Genomic DNA, 16,074 nt, shown 5'->3' with positions numbered 1-16,074 from the left:
GAAATTCTAATTGGCAAAACTTATTGAATACACATACAGATTTTGTTTTCTTTAATAAAAGTTTATTAAAATTGTTTCACTGCTATTCAGGAGGCTGAGGTAAGAGAATCACTTGGACCCAGAAGTTTGAGGCTGCAGTGAGTTTTGAGGGCACCGTGGCATGCTAGCCTGGGTAACAGAGCGAGACCCCATCTGTAAATAAATAAATAACAAATAAATGATAAATAAATAAAATGTTTCACTAGATTTCCTTGAGTCTCCATCAGACCTAGGAAATGCATTTATTTTAACAACTATATTAACAAAGATTCACTTAGGTGATTTTGTGGCCCTATTTTTGTTACTTCTTGGCTTTCATGTTTTAATTGGAAAAAATTGGAATGTTTGTCTTCAAATGACTTGCAAGAATATTACTCTTACACCCATAAATCATTCTGCATACGTCAAGTGTTACAGCTCAAGCATCTATTATTGTAATTAGCCGTCACTTCAGTCCTTTATTGTGGAATTCACCAACACCAATTCTGTCATATTTTTAAAAACCTCTTCTGGAGCTTTAATTCCCTCAGCAAACTGTGTATAGAAATTTAGCCCCATTGCTTGCCCCGTTTTAACATGGCCTTCTTTTTTTTTTTTTTTTTTTGAGACAGAGTCTCCCTTTGTCGCCCAGGCTGGAGGGCAGTGGCGTGATCTCTACTCACTGCAAGCTCCGTCTCCTGGGTTCACGCCATTCTCCTGCCTCAGCCTCCCATGTGGCTGGGACTACAGGCACCCGCCACCGCGCCCGGCTAATTTTTTTTTGTATTTTTAGTAGAGAGAGGGTTTCACCGTGTTAGCCAGGGTGGTCTCGATCTCCTGACCTCGTGATCCGCCCGTCTCGGCCTCCCAAAGTGCTGGGATTACAGGCGTGAGCCACCGCACCCAGCCAACATGACCTTCTTAACCCCTACCCACCAAATGCTAAATTATTTCTATGTTGTTTAGTCAAAGTTAAATGTACCATATTTGGACTGCAAGAACTGCCTGAAAATAGTCATCCACTTCTGAATTGCCTGAGGTGTTAGACATATTTGTTTTAGAACTGGTGGCTCTGAATTCATCCTCAGTAGCCTGTGGGAGAAATCGTATTTCATAATAAAGCAAGATTACGATAAACCAAACATGCACATAACATGGTTATAAACTCATACTTTTTAGTAAGAGCTTTGTACTTTTTAGAAATTTTCCATGAACCCTGATTCATTTAATCTTCACTGCAGCCCTGTGTGAGATGCAGGACAGGCTTCAGAAGCCTCGTTTCACAGATCAGGAGACTGTCTCCAAGGTGCTAACTGAAGAATGTTCTGGAATTATTCCATCAGTTAACACCACAGTTAGGACTTGCACTCAAACTTCTGGTTTATGCAACACTTTTTTTTTTTTTTGCCTGTACCACACTGTTTCTCTTACTTAATAATTGGTTGAATCAGTGATACAGATACATAGTAACATCCCACATATACAGCAGTACCCCAGAAATCTAGAGCTTCCATAGCTGAGGGCCTTCTTTAACTGGAATTCAACCAAGAACCAAAAAATATGCAAAAAGACCTTGCACAGCCAAGACGTCTCAAAGCTACTGCCTTTTACTCACCGGAGCAGACTCCTAGGGCCTTATTCAAGATCTTTTTATTCTTAGACTCACCACAGATTGAATTAGTTTCCAAGCTCACGGCTGATAAGAAGTCACAAGTCAGAGAAAAAAACATGCGCAGACAAGTGAGAGCTGTCCACAAAGCAGGAATAAACACACTGACCATTGAAATCAACACAGGAATTCTGGAATTCAGGTATTCCTGTACCAACAAGCATGAGCCAGCCCCTCATGCCTCGCAGCAAGCTCCAGTGGCCCCCACCTTCAGCATGACTATGACTTTCCCTCTAGGAAAAAGGAAAAGTTCATTTACTCATTGCTTCCAGTTCAGGACAAAAGAAATGTGCTTAAACGTTTTAGAGAGTGGTTAATCAAAACGGCCTAAAGGTTTCGTCTGCAGAGCAGTAAACTCTTAGCTCTGGGCAATTTGCATCTCTCAGGTAGCACTCCAGCAGTATTCATAACAGCCAAGATATGGCATCTGCTTAAGTATCCATCAGTGAAGGACTGGATAAAGAAAATGTGGTGTATATATACATGATGAAATACTATTCATCTGTGAAAAAAAAAAAAAAGAATGAAATCATGTCTTTTGCAGCAACATGGATGGAACCAAAGGCCATTATCTTAAGTGAAACAACTCAGACACAGGTAGACAAATACTGCATGTTCTCACTCATAAGTGGGAGGCAAATAATGTGTCCACTGGAGGCGGAGTGCAGAATGATGGACAGTGGCGACTTGGAGGGCTGGGAGGTGAAGGGTGGGTGGTTGCTTGGTGGGTACACTGCATGTTCCTTCAGTGGATACACTGAAGGCTGTGATTTCACCACAGTGCAATAAATCAGTGTAGCAAAATTGTACTTGTACTGGCTGGGCATCATGGCTCACACCTGTAATCCCAAACCTTTGGGAGGCCGAGGCAGGCAGATCACTTAGGGCCAGGTGTTCAAGACCAGCCTGGCCAACATGGTGAAACACCATCTCTTCTAAAAATACAAAAATTAGCTGGGCGTGGTGGCGGGCGCCCATAATCCTAGCTACTCAAGAGGCTGAGGCAGAAGAATCACTTGAACCTGGGAGGCAGAGGTTGCAGTGAGCCAAGATTAAGCCACTGCACTCCGGCCTGGGTGACAGAGCGAGACTCTGTCTCAAAAACCCCATAAATATATACAAATTTTAAAAATAATAGCATTTAAAAAAATAAAGCAGTGCTGTCCAATAGACATAAGCCTAGACCATGAATGTGAGCCACATATATAACCTAAAATTTCTCCACTGCCACATAAAAATACAAAAAGAAACAGGGAAAATTAATTTTCACAATATTTTATGTAATTCAGTATATTCTGAATACCATTTTAACATATCATCAATACAAAACGACAATGAGGCCGGGTATGGTGGCTCATGCCTGTAATCCCAGCACTTTGGGAGGCCGAGGCAGGCAGATCACCTGAGATCGGGAGTCCGAGACCAGCCTGACCAACATGGAGAAATCCCGTCTGTACTAAAATTACAAAATTACCTGGGCGTGGTGGCACGTGCCTGTAATCCCAGCTACTTGGGAGGCTGAGGCAGGAGAATCGCTTGAACCCGGGAGGTGGAGGTTGCGGTGAGCTGAGATTGCGCCATTGCACTTCAGCCTGGGCAACGAGAGAAACTGCATCTCAAAATAATAACAATAATGAGATATTTTACCTTTTTTTTTTTTTTTTCTTTGCTAAGGACTTTTCAGAATCTAGTGGTTACCTGACGCTCACAGCACATCTCAATTCAGACATGCCACATTTCAAGGACTCAATAGTGACCTGTGACTAGTGGCAATCTTTTTAGCACAGGTCTGGGGTAAGTCCCTCTCTCTAATTAGAAAGCAGAATTTTTTTTTGTTTTGTTCTAATTTAATGCACAAACCCAAAGAGCTAAAGATTTTACTCTGATCAGCAATTTTTATAGCAAATAAACCAATTTCAGTTGGAAGGACTGGTCACTGGGGAGTTACTTCTACTGCAGAAGTCACATTGTCTCTGGTTCTGTGAGAGTTTCAGGACTTTGAAAGCTGCAAAAGCATTTCATGTCATTTAACGCACACTACTGATGTAAATTGCTTATTTTTACTTCCAAATTTATAGACTAGACTCTGCCTTCTTATAAAATTATCCTGATGTTATTCTCAGAAGTCAAACACTTACCATTTTTATTTGCCAATTTGCCAAGAGATTTCAGCAGGGAACATCTCTAAAACACACTTGGCCTGCTGCAAACTAGTGCCATTTCCCTGCTACAAGTATCATTTCCCTATTATTTCCATTGGTTCATTCATTTATTCATTCATTCAGCAAGGATTTGTTTAGTCTCTGCTTTGTGCCAGGTTCCACTGACAGCAGTAGGGGTACAGTGAGGTCGAAGGTGTTTTCCTTCAAGAGCTCACATTACTAAGAACATAAGCAGGTAAAAATAGATATATATATATAATACAATTTAATAAGTGTGTAATTACCTATAATCCCAGGACCGAGGCGGGCAGATCACATGAGGTCAGGAGTTCGAGACCAGCCTGGCCAACATGGCAAAACTCCGTCTCTGCAAAAATACAAAAATTAGCCGGGCATAATGGCAGGTACCTGTAATCCCAGCTACTTGGGAGGCCAAGGCGGGATAATTGCTTGAACCTGAGAGGTGGAGGTTGCAGTGAACCGAGATTGCGTCATTGCACTCCAGCATGGGGGACAGAGCAAGACTCTGTCTCAAAAACAAAACAAACAAAACAAAAGTGTGTAATTCATTCAGATCAGAGGAAAGGCACAGGTGGTTTTTTACAGGAAGTGATAGCTGAAGCTGGAAGGATTCATGGAGAGGAGCTGGTTGGAGAAAGGTTTTCCTTTGCACAGAGCTGAAGTGGTTTGTGGTTCAGAGAAAAGGCAGTCAGTCACCTGTGTGGCTGCAACATACAAGGCCAACCATGAGTGGAGAGAGAAGACAGGGACATTGCGGGGCTTGGGTGTCGTGCAGAGAAGCATGGACTTAGCCTTGAAGTTCATGGAAAACCTCTGAAAGGTTTTAGTCAGAAAGGAGACAGCTGTCAGGAAATGGATTGAAAAGGCTGAGACTGGAATAAGGCAACCATGTAGGAAGTCCTGCAGAAATAGGGCGGGGCGAGGGTGAGTTCTTGAAGTCAGTCCAGTGGCGGTAAGGAAGGGGAGGAAGACAGGGCCCTCCTGGGCTGGCTGAGCTGCCCCAGGCTGGCTCATTACCTGGCCTCGGCCTGGGTTCCTCGTTGTCCCATGTCCTCTGAAAGAAGCCCAAGACTGAATCAAGGGGTTAGCATCAGCCCACATGCCTCCTACTTGGGAGGCGGCACTTACTCAGTCGACTGAGGTGGGAGGGTCACTTGAGCCCAGGAGTTTGAGTCCAGCCTGGGAAAAGTAGCGAGTCCCCGTCTCTAAAAAATAATAATACTTGGAGAGGTATACATCATCCCATTTCTGTAAACAAAGCCCCCAAATATGTAGGAGCACACAGATGTGCATGTATACAGATGTGGGCAGAAAAGAGTCTGGAAAATACACACCAAACCGTTCACAGTGATCACCTCTGGAAGAGGGAGCAGAGTTAGGGCAAAGGAGGACTTCCTATTTCTACTCTAGAGACATCACATTGCTTAAATGTACTTCTTTGTAAGTGTACAGTGAACACATACATTTAAATATAGCTATATTTGAAGAGTCACTTAACTGTAATTCAATATATTGTGTATAGCATAATAAGCACTTAGTATATATGTGTGCGTACATTTATATGTACATGTGTATGCATTTATATATGTGTGTATATACATTGTGTGTGTGTGTGTTAGACACCATGATAGAACTATACTTGCAATGAGAAATATTTAGGGCCTGATCCTGTACATAGAGGGCCCATCATGAAATACCTTTCTGATGTCTTGAGCCCCTAAATAATAAGTGCCACAGTAATGCTGATCCGAGCCTGCACCTGCAGGGCATCAGTTGTAAAATGGAGTTGGGATGATTCCACCTTCCCCACAGGGCACTACTCCCAACCCGCTATGATGCACTGACAGCGTGTGAGGGCAAGATTCCCTGGGAATTCCTGCAGTACTTTCACTATGTATAAACACAGACACTACATTTTCAGGTTAATGAAAATTCAAAGGTTTTATTTGCCTTCTAGCTGTTGTTTTTTAAATATGAAAGTCAAATTCACTTTAATCCACTTGCATCTGTCTAGATAACATTTTTGCCTTTTGCCAATCCTCACCCCAAACCAAACCAATAACAACAACAAAAATAGCTCAGACCATTTTCACAACCTATAGCATCTTATTCTCCACCTCAAAGCCTGCCTGGTTCTCACTGAATTTATTTCTGTCCATCCCCCTCACGTAAGACAGACGTTCACAACCCCTCTTCTCTTTAGCCCCTCACCTCGGTCACTTGGGTTTCAATCATCTTTGAGTTGACATGAGTTAACTCTTACCTTTGAATCCTTATTTATCAATTTCTAAACTTAAATCCTTGAGCAAAGGGTAGGATTTACAACATGATGAGTCTTCCCTTTATTTCACATTCAGTGATCTCAGAGGCATTTTTCTTGGAGAGAGAGATGAAGGCAGATTTTTTTGAATTCCTGTTATTCCCCTGTGGGGTAGAGGTCCTCAGATGGAAGACTTCCTGAAATGTAGAGACACACCGCCATGGCGGTGGCTGAGGAGTTGGCCTTCGATCCTTCTCTCACTCTGAAATTGCCTGCCAGACAGCCTCAGACACTGCATCTAAAACAGATGGAAAATGCCATGTTTAAGGCAGCCTTAAGTGTTTTTATTTTCAAGTTATTTTTAGTCAGTATTGTCAGGCTGTCTGTGTCACCTGGCATTTACATCTAGACCTAAGAAAAAAAAAGCGAGATTGTTAAAGAGAAGAATGTTTCATCAGTTAAAATATAAGCATCCAAGTAGGAGAAACAAAAGAACAGGTAGGTAAGGCCTTGGGACATTTTCTGAGGGAAAGAAATGCATTTTGGGGAGCTCTGCTCTCTTTACGCTCTGAGACCAGAAACCCCACATAGAATTCTCAGAGGTGGTAAAGGACAGAAACAGTAGTGCTCCCGATGCGGAACTCTCCAGGAAGTGCCTTGTGCCACGGCCAGCCCCTGCAGGACATTTAGGTGACGGTGGCTCACTTCTGCCTCAGCAGTTTTTTGCTGAGTTTCTCTTTTTATTAGAAAAGTCTTTCTCAACATTGATCCCAAATCTGCCTCCAACCCTTCCATTGTTGATCCAAGTTCTAGAACACAGATACTTTTTTCCCTTATTATCTCTGTTTTTTTTTTTATTTTTTATTTTTTATTTCCATAGGTCTTTGGGGAACAGGTGGTGTTTGGTTACACGAGTAAATTCTTTAGTGGCGATTTGTGAGATTTTGGTGCACCCATCACCCGAGCAGTATACACTGAACCCAAGTTGTAGTCTTTTGTCCCTCACCCCCTTCCCGCCCTTTCCTCCTGAGTCCCCAAAGTCTATTGTGTCATTCTTATGCCTTTGCATCCTCATAGTTTAGCTCCCACTTATGAGTGAGAATACATGATGTCTGGTTTTCCATTCCTGAGTTACTTCACTTAGAATAATAATCTCCAATCCCATCCAGGTTGCTGTGAATGCTGTTAATGCATTCTGTTTTGTGGCTGAGTAGTATGCCATCATAGATAGATAGATAGATAGATAGATAGATAGATAGATAGATAGATAGATAGATAGATAGATAGATATTTCACAGTTTCTTTATTCTCATTGATTGATGGGCATTTGGGTTGGTTCCATGATTTTGCAATTGTGAACAGTGCTGCTATAAACATGCATGTGCAAGTATCTTTTTCATATAATGACTTCTTTTCCTCTGGGTAGATACCCGGTAGTGGGATTGCTGGATCCAATGGCAGTTCTAATTTTAGTTCTTTAAGGAATCTCCACACTGTTTTCCATAGTGGTTGTACTAGTTTACATTCCCACCAGCAGTGTAGAAGTGTTCCCTAGAACACACATACTTATAGGCCCTAGCAAAATAATGACAATATATACCTAAAAACTTGGGAGTATCACTTGCCCATCACATCAGAAAACAGAAATATGAGAACCCTAATGTCTGGGACGAGGCATTGCCAGGGCAACCCCTTGGGTTGGTGACACCAGGCAGGTAGGGAAGCTTGCGTTTCCCCCTGCTTCTGCCATACCTAGATTGCCCATGGGGACAGTGGCCTTCTATCCCCAAGGCCAGAATTCACCACAGACGGGTCAAGGAGCTATTTTTGGTTAAATATTCAAGGGATGTGTTTTGTTTTTTCTAAGTGACTCCACAGCTTGTTAGCCCCTTGGAAGATAAAATGTAGGTGAAATAGTTTTACAGCATATATCCTGACAATGAAGACTTTGGAAGGGTAATCATGCCTGTCAATTGTCTCCACTTAGTTTATAAAACATTTACTTTTGCATCAATTTATCTGATCCTCCCATAACCCTTGAAGGAAACAGGGGCCATTATGACTCCTGGGGTCACAGATTTGAAGCTGAGATCCAGCAACACTGAATGGACAGCCCAAGGACATGTGCTAAGATGTGGCTAAACCAAGGCAACTGCTCCAGTCTATGGAGAATGAACCTGATATTCTTCACACACCCTAATGAATGGCCCTGAGAATAATGACCTCTTGTTCTGATGATCAAACATGGTCTACAAGGAATGACCAAGACAAATGCCTCCTTTTGTCTCAATGCCAGAAGTAGTTAAACTGTGAAGTAGCAGCCCCTGCTGTGTGCCCTTGGCAAGGGGAACCCCTCCGTGGAGAGGTTGCTCTGTGCATGGCCACCCTCCTCCATGGGACTTTATTGCACTCTCTGAAGCCACCCTAAATCTTCACCTTTTCTCTCACCACGCTAAGCACCTAGCCAAAAAGAAGTCTCTCCCTAAATAATGTGATATTTTTATGAGAATTTCCAGAAAAGAGAAGCAGTGAAAAAATTATTTTTACTTTTCTCTCTGTTATCTTCAGTGACTCACTCACTCATTTCATCTATATTATGCCAGACATTGGAGATCAAACGAGAACAATAATAAAATATAGCTCCTGCCTTCAGTGAACATTCAGTTTGAAGGGAGAGTCAGACTATAAGAAAAATAAGGAAATAAAATAAGTTCAGTGATAGATGGACTACATAGAATAGAATAAACAGGGTGTCGTGATAAAGGAGGTAGGGATCAATTTCAACTTCAGTGGTTGGAGATCTCTCTGAGGACGTGGTACTAAGACCCAAAAAATGGAAAGTCTCAGTTATGAGCGAGGAGGGGTATTGGGGGGCGGGGGCAGAGAGAGAATTCCAAGAAGAATAAGTGTCTTGCAGAAGGCCCAGAGAACTTTTCCAGCTTGGCTTACCTCAGAAAAGACCAATGTTACTAGGACCAATACAGTAGGCCAAAGGGGCAGGAAGAGACGCCAAGCATTCCCTCTTCTAAATTATTTTACCTCCTTGCAGTCGTGTGGCCTGCATCTCATCCCCTTCTTTCTGCTCTAGAACTTCAACATCTTCAGTACTCGAGGAAACCCACCTAATCACGTTTTCTCTTCCACCAGCTGTCCTGTCTGTGTTACATGCTATAGAGTTAAAACTACCACCCTTTCTCATTTGCCTAGTTTCTTAGGAATCCTTTCCTACTTTTTTGAGGTAAAGTGCTCTGGAGGAAAATGTTTTTTTCCCCCAAACATGCTGTGATAAGACACAGCAAGGATTTGTTTTATTTTTCTCCCTGAAGCCATTCTTCTTGGAGCTTTTATTGGAAGTGCAACGAAGGGTTTAAATTAGAGTTAAGAAATATCTAAGCACAGGTAAGATCACTCTGGCCTCTACATGGAGAAGGGGACAAGAATGGGAATGAGGCATGACCAGAAAGGAGACTCCCGCCAGCATGGTGACAAGTGGACGTAAGGAAAGAGGAGGGGTTTGCAACCTACCTTTGAGGCAGCATCTGAAGGACCTACTGAAACTCCATTCTTGGGCTGGAGAAACAGAAACATGGGCAGCATTGCAGGATGGTTGGTGATGTCCCAAATGAGGAAAGTGGCTGATGGGGACAGGGTCAGATATTTTAATTAGAAGGATACCTACAAGAAATTTAAGAGGCAACGTCAACTAGGCAGTTAAATGTACAAGCTTGAAGCTCAAAGGTGAGACCTGTGTTAGCTTATAAAGCTGAGGCTCATTCACGGAGGTAGACAACTGCCTGACCGGACACAGCCATACTGGTTATGCACCTGCTGTCTGCCTGCCTGGCAGTACCCAAGCCAGTCAGTTGTTTCTAGGAAGGTGCTGGAGAGAGTGAGTCTCTTTTCTCTCTCACTCTTTCTGCTTTCTTTCACCACTGGCTCTATCACCCACGACCCCACAACCACCCTCCTCCTATTTTGCCCTAGTCTGTACCCCCTCCTTCCCTCTTCACTCACTCTGCACCTCTGTTTCCCTCTCAGTTACTCTTTCTCCCTCTTCTTTTGTGAAATCCTGTCTGCATTTTCTCCTGTCTGTTGATTTGGGTTATATTCTTATGTCTAGCGTTCTTTCTGTCCTAATCTGCCCTCCACCTGTTCTCTCTTCTTTTCCTTCTGCTCATATCTGGATTTGTTCCTTTTTCTGCAGATATTTTTCCTCTTTCCCTTTTTTTTTTTTTTTTTTTTGAGACAGCATCTCACTCCATCACCCAGGCTGGAGTGCAGTGGCACAATCTTGGCTCACTGCAACCTCCACCTCCTGGGTTCAAGCGATTCTCCTGCCTCAGCCTCCTGAGTAGCTGGGATTACAGGCATGCACCAACACATCTGGCTAATTTTTGTATTTATAGTAGAGATGGGGTTTCGCCATGTTGGCCAGGCTGGTCTCAAACTCCTGACCTCAAGTGATCCGCCACCTCTGCCTTCCAAAATGCTGGAATTACAGGTGTGAGCTGCTGTGCCTGGCCCTCTTTCCTTCTTTTAAATACCTTCTTCTAGATACACTCTCAACTTTCTCAAAACTATAGTTTCTAAATAACATAATGTAGTTTCTAAAACTACATTTTATTTTCCTACTCCTAACTGGAAAAAGCAGGTACGTTGAATGTTTACAGATCCTCAAAGGGAAAAAAACTAAAATTCCATAGTTTATTTGGGCTTGGGGATTTTCCAGGGATCCATGACTGATTAAAGCCTTTCAGAAGGTGCCTCCTTTTGCATTTTGGGTGTTAATTTCATTATTGCTGGTACATTCTATACCAGCGTGTTGTCCCTGTATTTCCTCATTGATTATGTCACTTGTCCCCTTTTCATCTCCTCTGGCAGATCACAGATTACAAGCGAAACAAGATCCAAAGCATTTCTCAGAGCTGCCTCTGATTAACCCCTGAAAATCCAACAGAGAACACAGTGCATGATTGTCTTGTTTCTAAGCTACTAACACAATTGATGTTTAACTTCCTTGGACTAAAGCTTCCTCTGGATTCTGTAACAATAGACATAAATAGCCATCTTGTGTAGGTTTTTTTCTGGGTTTTTGTATTTTTTTTATTTTTTTTTAAGAGAGGATTTCACCATGTTGCCCAGCCTGATCTCCAACTCCTACCTCGGCCGCCCAAAGTGCTGGGATTACAGCTGTGAGCCACTGCACTGGTCCTTAATTGTTTAAATAAATAACTGGCAGTTTCCATTGAGTGTCTGTCTGTTGAATGAGTGTTTGTGATGTGGAGGACTCTGCTTCCTACTAGCACGAATAATACATCATGGTCACATCCTTGAAGAGTGCCTCGTCCATAAAGAGTCCTGTAATGAGCTGGGCGCAGTGGCTCACGCCTGTAATCCCAGAACTTTGGGAGGCCAAGGCGGGAAGATCATGAGGTCAGGAGATGGAGAACATCCTGGCTAACACGGTGAAACCCCTTCTCTACTAAAAATACAAAAAATTAGCCGGGCATGGTGGTGGGTGCCTGCAGTCCCAGCTACTCAGGAGGCTGAGGCAAGAGAATGGCATGAACCCAGGAGGCGGAGCTTGCAGTGAGCCAGCATCACCACTGCACTCCAGCCTGGGCGACAGAACGAGATTCCGTCTCAAAAAAAAAAAAAAAAAAAAAGGACCTTAGTGAACATCCTTCACTAAGTAAAGGAGGAGATGCCGAGGCTGCCTGGGGAGAGCACGGAGAGCTCTGCAGAGGGGTGACATTTGAGTTTGAGTTGAATCTTCACAATATACTCCATTCCTGCAGCTCTGCTCTCGAGCTGTCTCTTTGACCTCAGCCTCCTCCACATTCCCCCTCATTCACTGTGTTCCTGAGGCACTGACCTTCTTTCTGGTCCTTGAACATGCCAAGCTTGTCCCCCTTTTTGGGGCCTGGCATTGCCCATTCCTCCTGCTGGCATAGTTCTTCTCCCATATGTTCCATCATTTAGCCTGTGCTCAGTGCCGCCCCCTCAGAGCAGTCTGCAGTGACCTCCCCCCAGCTTGTCCACCCGGTCACTCTCTGCCACATTACCTAATTTTATCCTCTCAGTGTGTGTCTGTGCCTGAGATTAGCTGGTGCAGTTGTTTATTGCTTGTCTTTCTCTTCCAGAAAATTCCTTGAAGACAGTGACTTTCTCTTTCTTGTTCAATAGTATAGCCCCATGTATCTAGAATAGTGATGCATGGAAGATTTTCAATAAATACTTGCTGACTGACAGATGAACACCCCAGTCCAGCCTGGACAGAGCTCTAAAATCCCTTTTTTTTCTTTTTTTTTTTTTTTTAGAGATGGTGTCTCACTTTGTCACCCAGGCTGCAGTGCAGTGGTGTGATCTCATCTCACTGCAACCTCCACCTACTGGGTTCAAGCAATTCTCCTGCCTCAGCCTCCCAAGTAACTGGGATTACAGGTGCCCACCACTATGCCCAGTTAATTTTTTGTATTTTTAGTAGAGATGAGGTTTCACCATGTTGGCCAAGCTGGTCTGGAACTCCTGACCCTGTGATTCACCTGCCTTGGCCTCCCAAAGTGCTGGGATTACAGGCATGAGCCACCGTGCCTGGCCCAGAGCCCTAAAATTCTAAAGCCACATGCTCTGTCCTTTGCCCTTTGCTACCTGCTTACCACAGACTATGTCAAACCAGTGATGCTCCCTTCTCTTTTCACTGTTGCAGATTAATGCTTTTGATTTTAAAGGACACTTCTCTTTCATTTGACAATCTAACCAGTGTCTCTTTTTCATTGTTTGTTTAAAACTTGTAATTCTAGTTCCCTAGCCAAGATGTCCATTTGGAAATACTCTACAACCAGTTTCCATGTGCTTGAGAGTTGCAAAAGAGTAGTTAGTTTGCAACTTTTCATAATCGAAATTGGTACCTTCAATCTGTGTGAATTACGACGTACTTCTACAACAGCATATCAAGATAGCTAATGCACACTCGATTGAAGAGGACGACCTTCTGCAATAGAGAAGGACTGTTCTTCATTCAAGGGTGTATGAGTAGCTGCACTCCCCTACTAGAAACTCCAAACAAGTTCTCAAAATAGCGAAATACTATTTACACTGTGAACCATAGTTGCCTTTAAGCGATTGCATTCTGCAGGTTTCCATCAGTCATCATCCTCTGGGACCACCCAGCTGTGGCCAGCAGTGTACAGGAGTTCTCCTAACTGCAGCTGCTTTCTAGGTTCTGTTTCGGTCTTCTCTTTCCTTTCGATTTTACCTGAACCATCACACCAGTGCCTCCACTGCAAATCTTATCTCTGTGCCATGATGTCCTATATATTAAGTGTCTCTGTGCCCAAGTTTTTTCCCAACTCGATATTTGATTTGCAAACACAAACTTCTACCTTCTGCACACACCATGGGGAAGCCTTATCTCTGTCTTAAAAATAACATGGCTGCAATTTCTCCCTTTCCCCCATCCTCATAGCTTCTTCCCTAATTAACTACTGATGTGAGTTGACTCTTTGTTCTTCAGCCACTTCATCTCAAAAGTGTAGCCATCTTTAACTTTTCTCTCCCTCCCTCCCTCTTCCCGTTCTGTGATCCAGTTGATTTCTAACTGATGAGTATTTAGTTCTCACTTTGCATCCCATAATTTTAGTCTTCCTTCCACTTATATGTGTCCTAGGGAGTGCTCTGCCCTGGGACTGATTCACCCCTAGTGATGTCTGTCTGCTTCTAGTCCCTCCTTGTTGTCATTAATCATGAACTCCACACAAAGATTCATGTTCCTCAATTTCTCATACCTCTCTAGCACGCAGAAACCTCTAGTGACTCTCTTCAGCCTGACATTCAAAGTTCTCCTCAGTTTCACTCCTATCTGTATTTCTAACGGTAACTTTTATGGCCCTATACACCAGCAAAATAACATTTCTACCTATTTTCTGGGCAAGATTCATATCTCACCTCTTAGGTCTTTGCCCATACTCACATACATGGAATGCTTTCCCCTCTCATACAGCCTGGTGACATTTCTACCCATTACATGCTCAGAGATTTAAACAGTGGCGCATGTCTGGAGATTTATTTATAATGGCTAAAAAGGAAAGAAAAGGGAACAGCCTATGAATCTAACAATAGAACGGTAAAATTATTCTACGTGTACTTCATGAAATGTGATGCAGGCATTAAATACGCCTTCCAGAAATATTTAATGAAAAAAGCAAGTTGCAAAATTCTGTCTGCATATATTTATTTATATATTTGTATATTAATATATGCATATTCATAGTGCATATATCAGTTATGAATATGCACAGGTGCCCACAACAAAAATGAACACTGGCTTAAATATATCAGTTTGCATGTTTTATGCAACAGGAAGTCCGTGGGTAAACAGCTCAGGGCTGCTATGATGACTCAAAGAAAAGACCAAGGACCTTGGGTCTTTCTGCCTTTATCCTCATGTTGGTTGCCTCATGGTCAAAAGGTGGCTGAAAACCTATAGGTCTCTTATCTGTGTTCCAGGTAGCAAGCAGTGAGAAGGACAATAGTACAAAAGGGAGAGGACGCAGCAATTTTTCCTGCTAAGACTTTGTCTCTATTTAGGAATGGAAGGGTCCTCTAGGCACTTCTCTTACATCTCACTGGCTGCCACCTGGCCATCTCTGGCTGGAGAGAAGGGGTTGTGGCCAGATGCTGGATCAACCAATGGACAGAGTTTGCCATAGTGGATATGCCTGTAAGATTAATTTCAGATTTGATTTTAATCTCCTCTGATGCTAGGATAATATGCATGTATTACTTTTTTATCAGTGAAAAATTGAAAATTTAAGAAGCTACCTATCTCACGATGAATGTTACCTCCTCCTTAAAGCCATCATTTTAATAAGTGGATGAGATGTTTGTTTGCTTATTTACCTCAGGTATATGTGGAAATAGGATAGATCTTAGAGTTAGAAAACCATGAGTTCAAATTCCTTTGTGTCCATGACTAAACTGCATTCTCTGAAAACCTCAGTTTCTTCATCTGCAAAGTTGTTGATTGTACTATACTATCTTATGGGGCTTTTGTGAAGGTTACATTAAATTGAATGTGAAAATATAGAGGAGACTAATAGCTTGTCAATCACTAGTTTTTTTTCTCTTGAAAATTCTTGAAATACAGTATCTTTCTCATTTACCTCTATTTTGCTCTTTAATTGCATAGTTTTTCATTCCTCAACATTTTTTGGGAAGGCCATGACTATCTTTTTTCATAGAATCTTTTTTTAAAAGATACTCCTTACAGGCCAGGTCAGGCACGGTGGCTCACGCCTGTAATCCCAGCACTTTGGGAAGCCAAGGTGGGTGGATCACTTGAGGTCAGGAGTTCAAGACCAGCCTGGCCAACGTGGTGAAACCCTGTCTCTACTAAAAATACAAAAACTAGCTGGGCGTGGTGGCAGACACTTGTAATCCCGGCTACTCGGGAGGCTGAGGCAGGAGAATTGCTTGAAACCGGGAGGTGGAGGTTGCAGTGAGCTGAGATCGTACCACTGCACTCCCGCCTGGGTGACAGACTGAGACTCCGTCTCAAAAAATATATATATATATATATATTCATTCCTTACAGAATTCAGAATAGTGTCTATAGCCCATAGTATACAAGCAACTAATGTATTAAAATTGAATTGATATTTTATTAAAAATATTTGAATGATCCATCATGGGATAACTGCCAAGAAATTGATGGTATCTCTTTTCCTCCACACTCTGGGCTAGGACTTGGGTAATGAACTGGGATTGTTGCCAAGTACCTATTTCTGGATAATCACTCTGAGTTTGTGCTGACAGATGCTGGCTCCACAATAGCCATCAAGAAGCCACAGGGGTGTAGGGTCTTCTAGAATGCTGTCAACACCACAAGCTGTGAGGCTTTTTCATCCTGTCCAAGAAAAAAATATACAGTAAGAGAGTCTCAT

The 16,074-nt window shown here is 42.7% G+C and overlaps 1 protein-coding gene and 1 long non-coding RNA gene across 7 annotated transcripts in view; one reads left to right on the top strand and one right to left on the bottom strand.

Annotated features, from left to right (window-relative positions):
- Positions 1-16,074, top strand: part of PLD5 (phospholipase D family member 5) — a 422,420-nt gene that overhangs the window by 308,618 nt on the left and 97,728 nt on the right. The window lies entirely within an intron of this gene.
- The window catches only part of LOC119619682 (uncharacterized), a 28,536-nt gene continuing 18,264 nt past the window's right edge, over positions 5,803-16,074 (bottom strand). For 2 of the 4 annotated variants that reach the window (XR_012091154.1, XR_012091156.1), the window contains 5 exons: positions 15,910-16,037; positions 14,078-14,207; positions 12,196-12,331; positions 9,656-9,805; positions 5,803-6,428 (listed from right to left, as the gene is read on the bottom strand). This is a non-coding gene — a long non-coding RNA (uncharacterized lncRNA). The remainder of the gene's footprint in view (positions 6,429-9,655; positions 9,806-12,195; positions 12,332-14,077; positions 14,208-15,909; positions 16,038-16,074) is intronic. The other 2 variants (XR_012091155.1, XR_005236211.2) reach the window with 2 other exon arrangements.

This window comes from Chlorocebus sabaeus, chromosome 25, assembly GCF_047675955.1.
Source record: "Chlorocebus sabaeus isolate Y175 chromosome 25, mChlSab1.0.hap1, whole genome shotgun sequence".
Taxonomy (NCBI): Eukaryota; Metazoa; Chordata; class Mammalia; order Primates; family Cercopithecidae; genus Chlorocebus; species Chlorocebus sabaeus.
Note: the sequence above shows the minus strand (reverse complement) of the source record. Positions and strands in the feature narration are given on the sequence as shown.